At 46.5% G+C, this 14799-nt stretch overlaps 1 protein-coding gene across 17 annotated transcripts in view; it reads left to right on the top strand.

Annotated features, from left to right (window-relative positions):
• The window catches only part of LOC146796177 (uncharacterized), a 1057178-nt gene extending 1042870 nt beyond the window's left edge, over window positions 1-14308 (top strand). For all 17 annotated transcript variants that reach the window (XM_085628582.1, XM_085628595.1, XM_085628592.1 and 14 more), the window contains one exon: window positions 13608-14308. The gene's annotated coding sequence lies outside the window, so the exon portion shown is untranslated. The remainder of the gene's footprint in view (window positions 1-13607) is intronic.
• The last annotated feature ends 491 nt before the right edge of the window (window positions 14309-14799 follow it).

The raw sequence follows: 14799 nt of genomic DNA, 5'->3' as shown, positions 1-14799 counted from the left end.
TCTCAGACCATTTGGGTTTGGGTGATATATCACAAAATTAATCTTCTGGCAGAACACCTTCCAGGCATACAAAACCAGTTTGCCGACCTCCTCAGCAGGATGCGGCAACAAGTCCATGAATGGAAAACTTCATCCCCAAGTTCTCCTTCCATACTTTCAAAAATGGGGATTTCCCCACATAGACCTCTTTGCCACAGCAAAGAACTCGGAATGCCCAGACTTCGCCTCCAGATTCTAACACCATCTATCCAGAGGCAATGCCCTATGGATGAATTGGTCAGGGATATTTGTTTACTCTTTTTGATCTCTCCCTCTCCTTCTATTTCTGGTTCAGAAACTCAGGCAGACATCACTCACACTAATTCTAGTGGCTCCCACATGCGCTTGTCAACCGTGGTTCACCACACTATTAGAGCTGTCTGTGGTTCCACACCAAAAGTTACACCTCACTTCCAACCTTCTCACACAGAACCATGGAGCAATCAGACATCCAAACCCCAAGGTGCTCAACCTAGCGATTTGGCTCCTGAAATCATAGTTTTGATTCCTAAACCTACCACCAGATTGTATGACAATTCTTAATGAAGCAAGAAAACCTACCACTTGAGCATGTTATGTAGCTAAGTGGAAAAGGTTTGTTATATATTGTAATAATAACACAATTGTTCCGCTAGATGCATCTATACAAAATATTATTTGTTATCTTTTGCATTTACAGCGAGTTGGCTTATGCTACACATTGATTCGACTACACCTTGCTGCAGTAGCTGCATATCTGCAGAACAGACAAAATTTATCATTATTTAATGTTACAGTAATCAAAGCTTTTATAGAAGGTCTTAAAAGAATAATACCACCCAGGGTACAACCTGTACCTGTCTGGAACCTTAACATTGTCCTCACAAGGCTTATGGGTCCACCTTTTGAGCCATTACACAATTGTCCATTACAATTTCTATCATGGAAAATTGCCTTTCTAATTGCTACCACTTCATTGAGATGTGTTGGTGAGTTACAGGCATTAACCTTAGAAGAACCCTTCTTTCAACTTTATAAAGATAGAGTGGTTCTTCGTACAAACCCTGAATTGCTTCCAAAAGTAGTTTCTGCTCTTCATATTAACCAATCAATTGAGCCACCTGTGTTCTTCCCTCAACCTGATTCAGTAGCAGAGAGAGCTTTACACACATTGGATGTTAAAAGAGCACTATTATACTATATTGATAGAAAAAAAGATTTTCGCAAAACAACTCTATTTTGCATTTACTCCACCTCATGAAGAAAATCCTATCTCAAAATCTGGTATTCCTAGATGGATTGTTAATTGTATTCAAACTTGTTACATTAAAGCTAAAAGAACTTTAACTATACCTCCTAGAGCACATTCTACTTGCAAAATAGGAGCATCTATGGCTTTTTTATGCAATATTCCCATAGCTGATATATGTAAGGCAGCTACATGGTCTACACCAAACACATTTACAAAACATTATTGTGTGGATGTATTAGCACGTCAACCAGCTAATGTAGGACGAGCAGTGCTAAAAAAAACAACTGCAACACCCACTAGTAAGCCACCGCAATGGGAAGAATACTGCTATACAATCTATGCAAAGCATGTGTATCTACAGCACACATGCCTTGAACGGAATATGTTACTTACCCATGTAGAGCTGTAGATTCACATGTGCCCTCCTCCTCCCCGGACACTTGTGGTTGTTGCAGTTTTTATTATTCACATTACATACAAATGGATATCTCTGTACTACACTTACTCCATTCTCACCCTCTTGCGGGAAAACAAACTAACAATGGAGTTGCTGCCCATGTGCACTATCACCGAAAGGAGGGGTCACCTTACCTTGTGACTGGAAAAGACTTCTTAGAAGGAAAACAACTTGCAAACATCCGGATACAACACTAGATGGTAGGAGCATGCAAAGCATGTGAATCTACAGCTCTACATGCCAAGAACAGATGCTTACAGGGTAAGTAACATAATCCATTCTCTCCAGCCAGTTTCGCTCTCCTCTCAGTGAATGCTTGTTGCCTCCTGGGACGCTATTCGCATGTGCTGTAGACATGGTCAGCAATATCTTGCCAACAATCCCTGCACAGTTTTGCACCAATCTGGTGCAGGTTATAGAAAAAGGCTAAGATACACAGAGTCATCTGCTCTGGGGTAGACACCATAGACTGCTTGAGCAAGGCAGTTGATACCAGCAGAATGCTTCGCCGCACCACGTGACTGAGATCCACAGGCTTCTCTAGTGACGTGCAGGCATCACTGATGGACATGCCATTAGATGGCATCTGCATCTTCAGAGACAAGGCAGACTCTGGCCCTGGAATGCTTCAAAGAGAGCAGGACCTCTGTGCCGTTTCACCCCTTTCGAGACTTCGGTAGAAGCCTGGCACAATGACAACATAAAAGTTCACCTCCGCAACAACAGATTGCCCCAGACGTTTTGGGGTCAGGGATCTGGCAGATAATGTTCAGGCCCTCAGGGGCAACACACTGCTCAGTCCCCCGCCCATTCCGCCACCAAACCACTTTAGCTTGCCCTCGGTGGGACATGGCCATCCCAACGGGTGGAAGAGCATTACATCTGACACGTGGGGGCTTCGAATCATTTAGCAAGGATATGCACTATCATTCCTTTAAACTCTATCGCATATAGCACCTACACCAGAGCAGCCGTCAGAGCACCACTTATCACTCTTACAGACGGAAGTCCAGGCTCTTGTTGACAAAGGTCATCAAAAGGTCTTGGTATAAGGAATAGGGACTGGGTATTACTCCCATTATTTCATGGTGCCGAAGGACCAAGGCCATCGTGCTTATAGTTTTATTGGCCCTGGATCCAGGCGCCTGAATGGTAGAGTTGAATTTGCAGGACACCTATGTTCGAGGCATATGAGCTGCAGATTACACACTTTTGCATAGATCGCCATTTGGTGTTGGGCCCGGATGTTTGCAGTTTGTTTTTCCTCTTGGAAAGTCTTTGGAAGTCACGAGGTCGGTGACTCCTCCTTTGGATCGTATAGCGCATGGGCTTCGGCTCCATCCTCAGATTGTTTTTTTCCGCCATCGGGCTCGGATGTGATCTTCACGCTCCGGTTCCGAACAGCTTCCAGTTCGACGATCGACGCGCAATCCTCACCCCAATAGCTGTATTGTTTTGATACAAAATCTCTTCAATCTACGCGCCTTCTCATCGACACAAACCTTCGGTTCCAGTTGTCGACGGCGGCCTTCGGGCCTACCCAGGCTCCGGTCCCTGCTCAAGGAAAGAACTCCATTTAAAAAGTGCCCTCGATGTGGGTCCAAATTTCCCCACACTGATCTTCATGAGGTATGCAACCTTTGCCTCTCCCCAGAACACGAGGCTCGAGACTGTCCGGCCTGTAAGTCTTTCCGAAAACTATTCGGGACCGAAGAGCCAGAAGGAACATGGCACACTCCTCGACGTCCATTCCAGTCGACATCTTCGGAGACGACATCGACGATCCGGAACATCATCGTACCGAAGAGGACCTCGTCAGCGCTTCCGAGGCCGACGAGTCAGATGTGGAGGACATCACTCCGGCGCAGAGGGTCGTGAGTACCAACCTACCCCCTCCCACACCCGTGCCCACACCCAAAAAGGCTTTGGTCACGCCTTCGCCTCCGGGCCTAGGCAAGACCAGAGACATTGCTTCACACACCCCACCTTCGGGCCCGGTGAAGAAGCCAAGTAAGCCTTCCGGCGGCTCGGGCTCGAGCCAGCCTGCCAGCGGTGCCGAGAAACACACTTCGGCACCGAAAAAGAAGACGGCCTCCACCTCGACACCGGGTTCCGCACCGAAGCCCTCGGGGTCGAAACCCAGCCCATCGGTACCGTCGCCATCTTCAGTGCCGACCAAACCACACAAGACCACCGGCACCGACACTTCCAAGTCGAAGCCCATCTCGGCGCAGACCAAGAGACCGGAGGGTCCCAGGCCGGGTTCTAAACATCAAACCGGCACGGAAAAACCTAAAAAATCATCGGCCCGACGCCTTCGGCGCCGACGGACCAGATTACCTCACCAGAGCTATTTACACCGGATCCCTTGCAAAAAACTCTTACAAAGGATCCAAAAACTGGACATTTGACACTCTCTACTAAGAAGAGACATTTGGAGAAGCCTGCTCCACCTCGACCTCCAAGGACTCTGCTACCTCTCAGTTCAGAATACCTTCCCCTCCCCCTCCACCTCCTCCTCCTTCCCCACCTCCGCCCTCTCCACCCCCACCTCATCGTTCTCCTACTCCGTCTTCAGACGATGATGATCAGGGGGACCCATATGATGATACAGGGGATGTGCCACAAGACCCCACCCCTACAGGATCTCCAGATCCATGGGACGATTACAATATACCAGATATCCCTAACGTCCCACAAGACGATATTTACCCTTCTGGACCATCTCCACCAGAAGATTCATTAGGTTTTAACCATCTTCTGCAAAGAGCAGCACATTATCACGGGGTGGACATGCATAATGACCCTGTGGAGGAAGATTTTCTCCTAGACACATTCGATACTACACATAGGTCCACCTCCATACTGCCTATGCTCAAAGGGGTGGTAAAGCATGCGGCAGACGTTTTTAAAGACCCTGTTAGAGCCAGGGTCCTTAACCCACGTATCGAAAAGAAATACAAACCTGCTCCCTCAGATCCCTCTTACATCAGAGGACCAGCGCCACTAGATTCCTTAGTGGTATCTACGGCACATAAAAGGGCAAACTCACAAGCGTCAGGGGATGCACCACCACCTGACAAGGAGTCAAAACTGCTAGATGCTTCAGTCAAACGTACAGCATCCCAGGCCGCCAATATATGGCGTATAGCAAACACTCAGGCACTGCTGGCCAGATATGACAGGGCTCATTATGACGGATTAGAAAGCATAATGCACCATCTCCCTGAAAATTATAAAAGTAAAGCCAACGAGTTAATTCAAGAGGGTTAAACAATCACAAACACCTCTATACGTTGTGCCCTAGATGCAGCAGACACAGCCTCCAGGGCCATTAACACCAGCGTCCTTCTCCGTCGTCATGCTTGGTTAAGGGTATCTGGGTTTAAACCAGAAGTACAAGCCTCCATCCTTAACCATCCCTTTGACCAGGAACATCTATTCGGGCCAAAGGTGGATGAGCCCTTAGAAAAGATGGAAAAGGACACGGATACCACAAAATCCATGGGGGCCATACAGTCTCACCCGCGCAGGCGCTCCTTTCGTCGCTCATCCTTTCGGAGTGCATCCAGAGGCTACTCCTCAGACACAGCGTCCACATCGTACAAGTCCCCTTCTCAGACCACCTTTACAAAAGATTACCAAAGAGGCGGCTACAGGGGTAACAACAACAAGGGCAGAGGCAAAACAAACAACGCCCGTTCTGCCACACCCACTACCCAATGACTTTTCCCCCGCTCCCCCAGACCATTCCACTCCAGTCGGGGGCAGACTAAAAAATTTCCTTCATGTCTGGGAGACCATCACCTCAGACAAATGGGTGATCCAAATAATTCAGTCTGGTTACTGCCTGGAATTAACATCTACCCCTCCAAACATTCCACCCAGGCAACGCCCAATGTCACAAGAACATTCGACATTGCTAAAGCAGGAGGTAATCTCCCTCCTACAAAAACAGGCAATAGAACACGTTCCTGTCAATCAACAAAATTTGGGGGTCTACTCCCTATATTTTCTAATACCAAAAAGGGACGAGACTCTACGACCGATTCTAGATCTCCGGCCCCTAAACACATACATACACTCAGACCATTTTCACATGGTAACGCTTCAGCAGGTACTTCCGCTCCTCTCCCAGAACGACTTTCTCACCACACTGGACAAAAGACACATACTTCCACATTCCAGTACACCATGCTCACATAAAGTACCTCAGATTTGTAGTGGACGGACAACACTACCAATTCAAAGTGCTCCCGTTCGGAGTCACAACAGCACCACGGGTATTCACCAAGTGCCTAGCGGTGGTGGCGGCACACCTCAGAAGACAGCACATTCACGTCTTCCCATACTTGGACGATTGGCTGATAAAAGCCACTTCGTACAACCAATGTGTACACCACACCGCCACCACAACCCAACTACTTCACCAACTAGGCTTCACGGTGATCCACCAAAAGTCCCAGCTAACACCATCCCACATAAAACAATACCTCGGTGCCACCATAGACACCTCAAAAGCAATAGCCTACCCCAATCCGGCCAGGATTGCAAGCATTCAGGCTTTGCAACAAAAATTCATACCTCAACACTCCCTTCCAGCACGAGTGTTTATGCAACTGATATGGATGATGGCCTCTTGCATTTTTATAGTGCCCCACGCAAGACTCCAGATGCGTCCACTCCAAGAGTGCTTAGCACACCAATGGAACCAGGCCCAAGGGCAACTGAAAGATCTGGTGTTGGTAGACGGTTGCACGCATCGCTCTCTGCAGTGGTGGAACACCACAAACCTTTCCAAAGGTCGACCGTTCCTGGACCCGGTTCCCCAGATAATACTAACAATGGACGCATCGCTCTCCGGCTGGGGAGCTCATCTATTACATCTCACAGTGCAGGGCACATGGACGCCGCAACAAAAGTTACCCCATATCAACCATCTGGAGTTACTAGCAATCTTACTAGCCCTGAAATCTTTTCAAACACAGATTTCAGGCAAGGCAGTCCTCATTCGCACAGACAACATGACGGCCATGTATTATATTCAAAAACAAGGCGGCACACACTCTCCACAGCTCTCTCAATTAGCACAGAGCATATGGAGATGGGCAATTCCCCACAAAATCTTTCTCCTAGCTCAACATGTCCCAGGAGTCCAAAACACTGTGGCAGATCTGCTCAGCAGACAGACACAACAGATCCACGAGTGGGAACTTCACCCACAGGTTCTTCATCCGTTCTTTCAAATGTGGGGCCATCCCCAGATAGACCTCTTCGCCACCCACGAAAACACAAAATGCCCAAGCTTCGCCGCCAGATACCCACACCCATTGTCCAAAGGAAATGCGATATGGATGAACTGGTCAGGCAAATTTGCATATGCTTTTCCGCCTCTCCCACTCATTCTATTAGTGGTGCGAAAGCTACAACAGCACTCCCTCACACTAATCCTAGTAGCTCCAACGTGGGCCAGACAACCGTGGTACACCACGCTGCTGGAACTCCCGGTAGTACCACACCAAAAGTTACACCTCTCTCCACACCTCTTAACCCAGAACCATGGAGAAATCAGGCACCCGGACCCAGCTCAGCTCAACCTTGCGATCCGGCTCCTGAAATCCTAGAATTCGGGTACCTAAATCTTCCCCCTGACTGTATGAACGTCATAGAGAAGCTAGACGCCCTACCACTAGAGCCTGCTACGCTGCCAAGTGGAAAATATTTGTTGTTTATTGCCATAACAACACAATTAATCCTCTGGATGTGTCTATACAACACATCATATGCTACTTACTCCACCTACAAAGGTGTAATCTAGCCTATACGTCCATTCGACTACACCTCGCAGCAATTGCAGCTTACTTACAAAACAGGCAACATCTATCACTCTTCAGAGTACCTGCCATTAAAGCCTTCATGGAAGGCCTGTAATGAATAATTCCCCCCAGAGTACCACCCTCACCTGTGTGGAACTTAAATATCTTTCTCACAAGACTGATGGGGCCTCCCTTCGAACCTTTGCATAAATGCGAACTGCAATTCCTAACATGGAAAACAGTTTTCCTTGTAGCCATCACTTCCCTTAGAAGGGTCAGTGAGATACAAGCACTTACCATACAAGAACCTTTTCTTCAAATGCACCAGAACAAGGTTGTTCTCCGTACCAACCCAAAATTCCTACCTAAAGTCATTTCCTCTTTTCACCTAAACCAATCTGTAGAATTACCAGTATTTTTCTCGCAACCTCAGACCGTTGCAGAAAGGGCTCTGCACACGCTAGATGTCAAACGAGCCTTACTTTACTATATCCAGAGAACACAACCTTTCCGAAAGACCAAACAACTGTTTGTCTATTTCTCTCCACCACACAAGGGCAACCCCATCTCAAAATCAGGGATAGCTAGGTGGATTGTAAAATGCAACCAGATTTGCTACCACAAAGCAAAACGAACGCTTTCCGTTCCCCCTAAAGCCCATTCTACACGGAAGATAGGGGCTTCCATGGCATTTCTAGGGAACATCCCACTAGATGATATCTGCAAAGCAGCTACATGGTCAACACCGCACACTTTCACCAAACACTATTGTGTAGATGTGCAAACTAAGCAACAAGCTAGTGTGTGCCAGGCTGTACTTAAAACACTATTTCAAACCACTGCAACAGATACCGGTGGTCGTTGCTAAGGTTGGGAACTGCTATATAGTCTATGCAAAAGTGTGTAATCTGCAGCTCATATGCCTCGAACGGAATATGCTACTTACCAGTATGCATCTGTTCTTGGCATGTAGAGCTGCAGGTCTACACACGCCCACCCGCCTCCCCGGCTACCTGTATCTGTTCCAGTTTATCTTATTTAGATACAACACACACAGGTTTCTTCACTGTTGTTACTACGCTCCATTTTACCCTGCTGGCGAAAAACAATCTGAGGATGGAGCCGAAGCCCATGCGCAATACGATCCAAAGGAGGAGTCACCGACCTCGTGACTTCCAAAGACTTTCCAAGAGGAAAAACAAACTGCAAACATCCGGGCCCAACACCAGATGGCGATCTATGCAAAAGTGTGTAGATCTGCAGCTCTACATGCCAAGTACAGATGCATACTGGTAAGTAGCATATTCCTTCCACATCCCTGCCTTGCAGTCCACAGGCATTACCTGCGGTTCAAGGTGGAACACAAGCATTTTCAGTTTTCTGTTCTTCCCTTCCGTCTCACCAGCGCCACTCGGATGTTCACAAAAGTGATGGCGGTGGTCACAGCACATTTTTGGCAGGTTGGGAATACGAGTCTTACCATACCACAATGAGTAGCTGCTGAAGGCGGGCTCACCACAATCAAGTCATAGACCACTGCCTGATGGTGAACCTTCTCACATCTTTGGGGTTCTCGATTAGTGTGCTGAAGTCACACCTGGCTCCTTCCCTGAGGTTTCTGTTGATTGAAGCTGTTCTGATTTGGTGCTTTTTCGAGCCTTTCCACTAGCTCAATGAGTCCATAATATTGAAGTTATGATCTTGATGCTTCAACCTCTATCCTGGGTCTTGGCCTTCTTGCCTCTGGTGCAACATGCCAGATGACATAGAGGGATCTGAAGTTTCAGTGGGCTCAGCACCAAGAAAAGCTTTTGGATTACATCCAGATTATGAAGGAGACCGCAAATAATCTTCAGTGGCAGCTGCTCCACTGTAAATGGACCAGTGGCAGACCCATCGCCCTCCTCCATCCAGAATTTACGGTCGTGACAGATGCATTGTTGCGTGGTTGAGTAGGCTATCTGGAAGAGGTGAAGATCAAAGGACTCAGGTCCCTGGCACAGATTCTCCCCCTTCTCAATCTGTTTGGTGTTACAGGCGAGTTTTTGGAACTAAAGTCCTTCCTCCCATCCATAAAGGGGAGGCTCGTCCAGGTTCTCACGGACAACACCAGCACCATGTGATATTGCAATAAACAGGTCAGAGTGGGGTCCTGGGTCTTGTTACAGGAAGATCTGGGACTGGCTGACCCACCAGGGCATTTCCCGGGTAACCAACTACCTAGCAGGATCTTTGAAAACGGGGCAGATGAACTCAGCCGGCATTACCTAGCGGATCACAAATGGCAGTTACACTCAGGGGTGGTGCAGGGTGTCTTACAGCAATGGGAAGAATTCTGGCTCAATCTTAATGCCCTAGCTAAGAATGTGCGATGTCCAAGCTTTTGTGCACTGTAGTTCCCAAGGCAACTCTCCCTCAGGGATGCTTTTCACCTCGTGTGGAGCTCAGGACTCCTGTATGCCCTCCCGTCTTTGCCTCTCCTGCAAGAAGTTTTGAAAACAAATCAAGAATGACTGGGCCCAAGTCTTCTTAGTGGTTCCAGATTGGGCCAGGAGGGTTTGGGCCCCAGAACGTCTGGCCATGAGCATGTGTCCCCTACTCAGGCTGCAGCTTCAGAAGGATCCTCTGTCACAGTCCTACACCCAGGCCTGCATTACCTACACCTCCAAGCATGGAGACTGAACAGTGACAGCTGACTGCTTTTGACCTCGCTCTACCGAGGTAGTAGAGGTTATTGTAGCAGCCAGACGTCCATCCACAAAAAGCAATTATGCTGGACGTTGGGGGAAGTTTGTGGCTTGGTATACCTCTAGGTAGAAAGAGCCATTGCAAGCCAAATTGTTGGATGTGTTTCTGTTTGCAGTATCTTTGGCCCAGCAAGGCCTTGCTGTGGTCGAGGTTAAATGTTATTTATCAGTCTTTTTACATATACCAAATCAGCCATCATTGTTTAAATCAGAGCTTGTGGTGTGTTTTCTCTAAGCTTTCCTCCACGTCTCCACCCAGATATTTTATGATGCCACAGTGGGACTTTAATTTGGTTCTCAAATACTCAATATGCACCCCATTTGAGTCAGTGCATAGCTGTCCTCTGCACCTTGCAACTCTGAAAACAGTCCCTCGTAGCAATAGCATCAGTTTGCTGCATGAGTGAGTTTCAAACACTGTCCGTCCATCCACCATATACAAACTTTTTTCTGTGCATACAGGTGCAACGGAGTAGCGAGGCATTGCAGTCCAAGGAAGACTTCAGGCATTCTCTTCCTTCACCTCATCCCTCGAAAGAGGAACAGGGGCTCCATCGTTTAGATCCCAAAAGAGCTTTGAGCTTTTACATAATTAGCACAACAGACCATCAGTTGAACAGTCAGATCTTAGATTCACAATAGCAGAGATGGGTATGGTAGTACAGAAAGTAATTACTTCTTATGTTCGAGGCATATGAGCTGCAGATTACACACTGTGCATAGATCGCCATCTGGTGTTGGGCCCGAATGTTGCAGTTGTTTTTCTCTTGGAAAGCCTTTGGAAGTCACGAGGTATGTGACTCCTCCTTTGGATCGTATTGCGCATGGGCTTCAGCTCCATCCTCAGATTGTTTTTCGCCAGCGGGGAAATGATGGAGCTTTGTTAGAAACAGGAAAGATGCCCATGTGTGCTGTATCTAAATAAGATAAAACTGGAACAGATAAAGGTAGCCGGGGAGGCGGTGGGCGTGTGTAGCTCTGGAGATCTGCAACCTAGCCTACACGTCTATTAGACTACACCTTGCTGCCATAGCAGCGTATCTACAAAATAGACCGCATCTATCACTCTTCAGAGTACCTGCCATTAAAGCCTTCATGGAAGGCCTTAAGAGAATAATTCCCCCCAGAGTGCCACCCTCACCTGTGTGGAACCTAAACATCGTTCTCACCAGACTAATGGGGCCTCCATTTGAACCTCTACATAAATGTGAGCTTCAATTTTGAACATGAAAAACTGCTTTCCTTGTAGCCATTACTTCGCTCAGAAGGATCAGTGAGATACAAGCACTCACCATTCAAGAACCCTTTCTGCAAATGCATCATAATAAGGTTGTTCTCCGCACTAATCCAAAATTCCTTCCTAAAGTCATTTCTCCCTTTCATCTCAATCAATCTGTGGAACTGCCCGTATTCTTCTCGCAGCCACAAACCATTGCAGAAAGAGCTCTACACACCCTAGATGTCAAAAGAGCTTTACTCTACTACATCGAGAGAACACAACCTTTTCGTAAGACCAAACAACTATTCGTGTCTCTCACCACCACACAAAGGCAACACCATCTCCAAATCGGGGATAACTAGGTGGATTGTTAAATGCATACAGATTTGCTACCACAAAGCAAAACGAACGCTATCTGTTCCCCCTAAAGCCCACTCTACACGTAAGATAGGGGCTTCCATGGCATTTTTAGGGAAAATCCCCTTAGATGATATCTGCAAAGCAGCTACATGGTCTACACCGCACACTTTCACTAAACACTATTGTGTAGACGTGCAAACTAAGCAACAAGCTAGTGTGAGCCAGGCTGTCCTCAAAACACTATTTCAAACAACTGCAACAGATACTGGTGGTCGTCGCTAGGAGCGAGTACTGCTATATAATCTATGCACAGTGTGTAATCTGCAGCTCATATGCCTCGAACGGAATATGCTTACCAGTATGCATCTATTCTTGGCATGTAGAGCTCCAGATCTACACATGCCCACCGCCTCCCCGGCTACCTTTATCTGTTCCAGTTTTATCTTATTTAGATACAGCACACATGGGCATCTTTCCTGTTTCTAACAAAGCTCCATCATTTCCCCGCTGGCGATAAACAATCTGAGGATGGAGCTGAAGCCCATGCGCAATACGATCCAAAGGAGGAATCACATACCTCGTGACTTCCAAAGACTTTCCAAGAGAAAAACAACTGCAACATCCGGGCCCAACACCAGATGGCGATCTATGCACAGTGTGTAGATCTGCAGCTCTACATGCCAAGAACAGATGCATACTGGTAAGTAGCATAATCCTTCTTTAGAAATAGAATTTTTGCATCAAAATTTACAAGGTACTGGCCAAAAACTAGCCCACAGAAGGCTTGAGGGTTCATTCCACCAGGACCAAGATTGCTACTACAGTGTTGGCATGTGGAGTGCCTGTCCTGGAGATCTGTCAGGTTGCAATGTGGGCGTCATAGTCATGAAGCATTACTGCTTTTATAGCCAGGTCCATCGAGAGGGACATTTTGCCCATTTGGTCCTTCAGGACTTTTTGGTCTAAGCCATTCCACAGACCCACCACTTTCAGAGATACTGCTCTGGTATCCACTCTCACGGTCAAGGAGCTGTGGTTAGAAGTATCTTTCAGATGACAACTTACATCCAGTAACACTCCTTTTGGTGGATACTCTAACCACATATCCCTAACCGACCGTCCCACCTGACCCTTCTGTTTCTGTGGAATGGACTCTTTTCTCCATCTTCAAAAGGTCCCAATTTTGAGATCTGCACAATGTAAAGCCTGATCAACCAATGTTTCTGCATCCAATGGCGCGGACAGAATCCAGAAAGAAACTGACGTCAGCGCGCAGGGGTGGTGATTATATATGGCTCCGTAGTCACTTTTGGGATGTCGATGCAAAGCAGCATTATGCCACCTACCGGTGCACAAGGGAACTGCTGGAGAAAAAATCTCCGGATCCAGTCTGCACCCTGGTGGTATTCACAAGGTAAGGAATCTGTGGCTCGATAAGAGTATCTACCAGAAAAGACCATTACCGAAAATAAGTAACTTGTTCTTCCTGCTATTTCTGAGGACACCAACACGTAGGAAAGTTCTGGAGGAATTTTGCACTCCATTGTATGTCCACCCCCATGGGTTTGTAGACTTTCACTTGTCCCAGAGGAATCATGTGGAAGTCAGCATTCCCAGGTGTCAGCAGAAATCCTGCACACATAGCCAGTACTCCCCAGGAATCCTGCACTGCTAGGCATCCCAGAAAGCCTATGGTTGGTGGAACTGAGTAGTAACCTGATGGCCTTCTCTCTTGCAGGTGATGATGACCCATAATTCTTCAGGCCAGCACTCATCTTCCTCGGATGCCTTCCAGCTCCCAACAACACAACTACCTGCTTTGCCTCAAAAGCTGTAGGCGCTGACCTGATGATGATGTTACTATACCCAAGCCAAGGAACTGTACCAGCCTGTCTCCCTGGTGCATCTTGCATCACAGACATGCCTTTGCCTTTTTCAATTTAAAAAAAAAAACATGAACTTGGGAGTATATAATAAGAACCGATAACTTATTTACCTGTAATACTAGTTTTGCAGCTTGGTACATGTTATAGATTTCTGTGGTTTGCACATTCCTGCCATCTGATAGTTGTTATTTGAATAGTTCTTAAATGTTTTGAAAAACAGACTCTAAATTCTACTCACTCAAACACGGATAACAGGGCTCTGAATTCTAGGCCAGGGGTCTGCGTACACATTTTTAAGCAGTTAGCCAATAAATCGTATGGCTCCTGTTCCTATTGTACATATCATGTATAGATTTGGAATATATTATTTATAATATGTGTTAACACGAAGAGGCCAATTTTGTCCTATTTTTCAGTAGTGATGTTATAGATTATATACATATATTTTTGTTTAAAATAAATATATATTGTTCCTTGCTGACCTCAAATGTAAACAAGATTTAAAAAAAAGACTTACAACTCTTGGGATGTAATAAAATTATAAACAAACCTTTTTCTGCTCATTTATTTTCACTCCGAAAGAAAGGATTGCTTATATGGTCACCCTCTGCACCATCCATGTACTGGAATTCTGGCTGAGTAAAGGCAAGATGAGAGCCTCATGGTTTTGCTAAGAGTTGCTAGCTTCAGTACAAAACAAAGTGACTGGTTTGCCAAAGTAACCTGCCATCTTAGAAGAAGTGGATGTGAACATTAGGCTTAATTTTACTTAAAAAGGTATCCATAATAGTATAGAAATAAGCAATGGCAGTGCCAATAGGTCTGACTTTAATGTGCTTCACCCACAAAAGCATGCAGCTGACTGCATTCACAAGAGCATATCTCTTGCCCTGCACCTACCATGTTGTCACATGTCCAATATCCTGCACTTTTACACCATACAGTACATACACACCCATCGCTCACTCCGCACCCCATACTTTTATACCAAACAATACACACACACCGCTCATCCACCTCACCATGCACTCTGACACCACTCAT

Source organism: Triturus cristatus, chromosome 10 (genome assembly GCF_964204655.1).
Source record: "Triturus cristatus chromosome 10, aTriCri1.1, whole genome shotgun sequence".
In the NCBI taxonomy this organism is placed as follows: Eukaryota; Metazoa; Chordata; class Amphibia; order Caudata; family Salamandridae; genus Triturus; species Triturus cristatus.
This window is presented reverse-complemented; position numbering and strand designations above follow the sequence as displayed.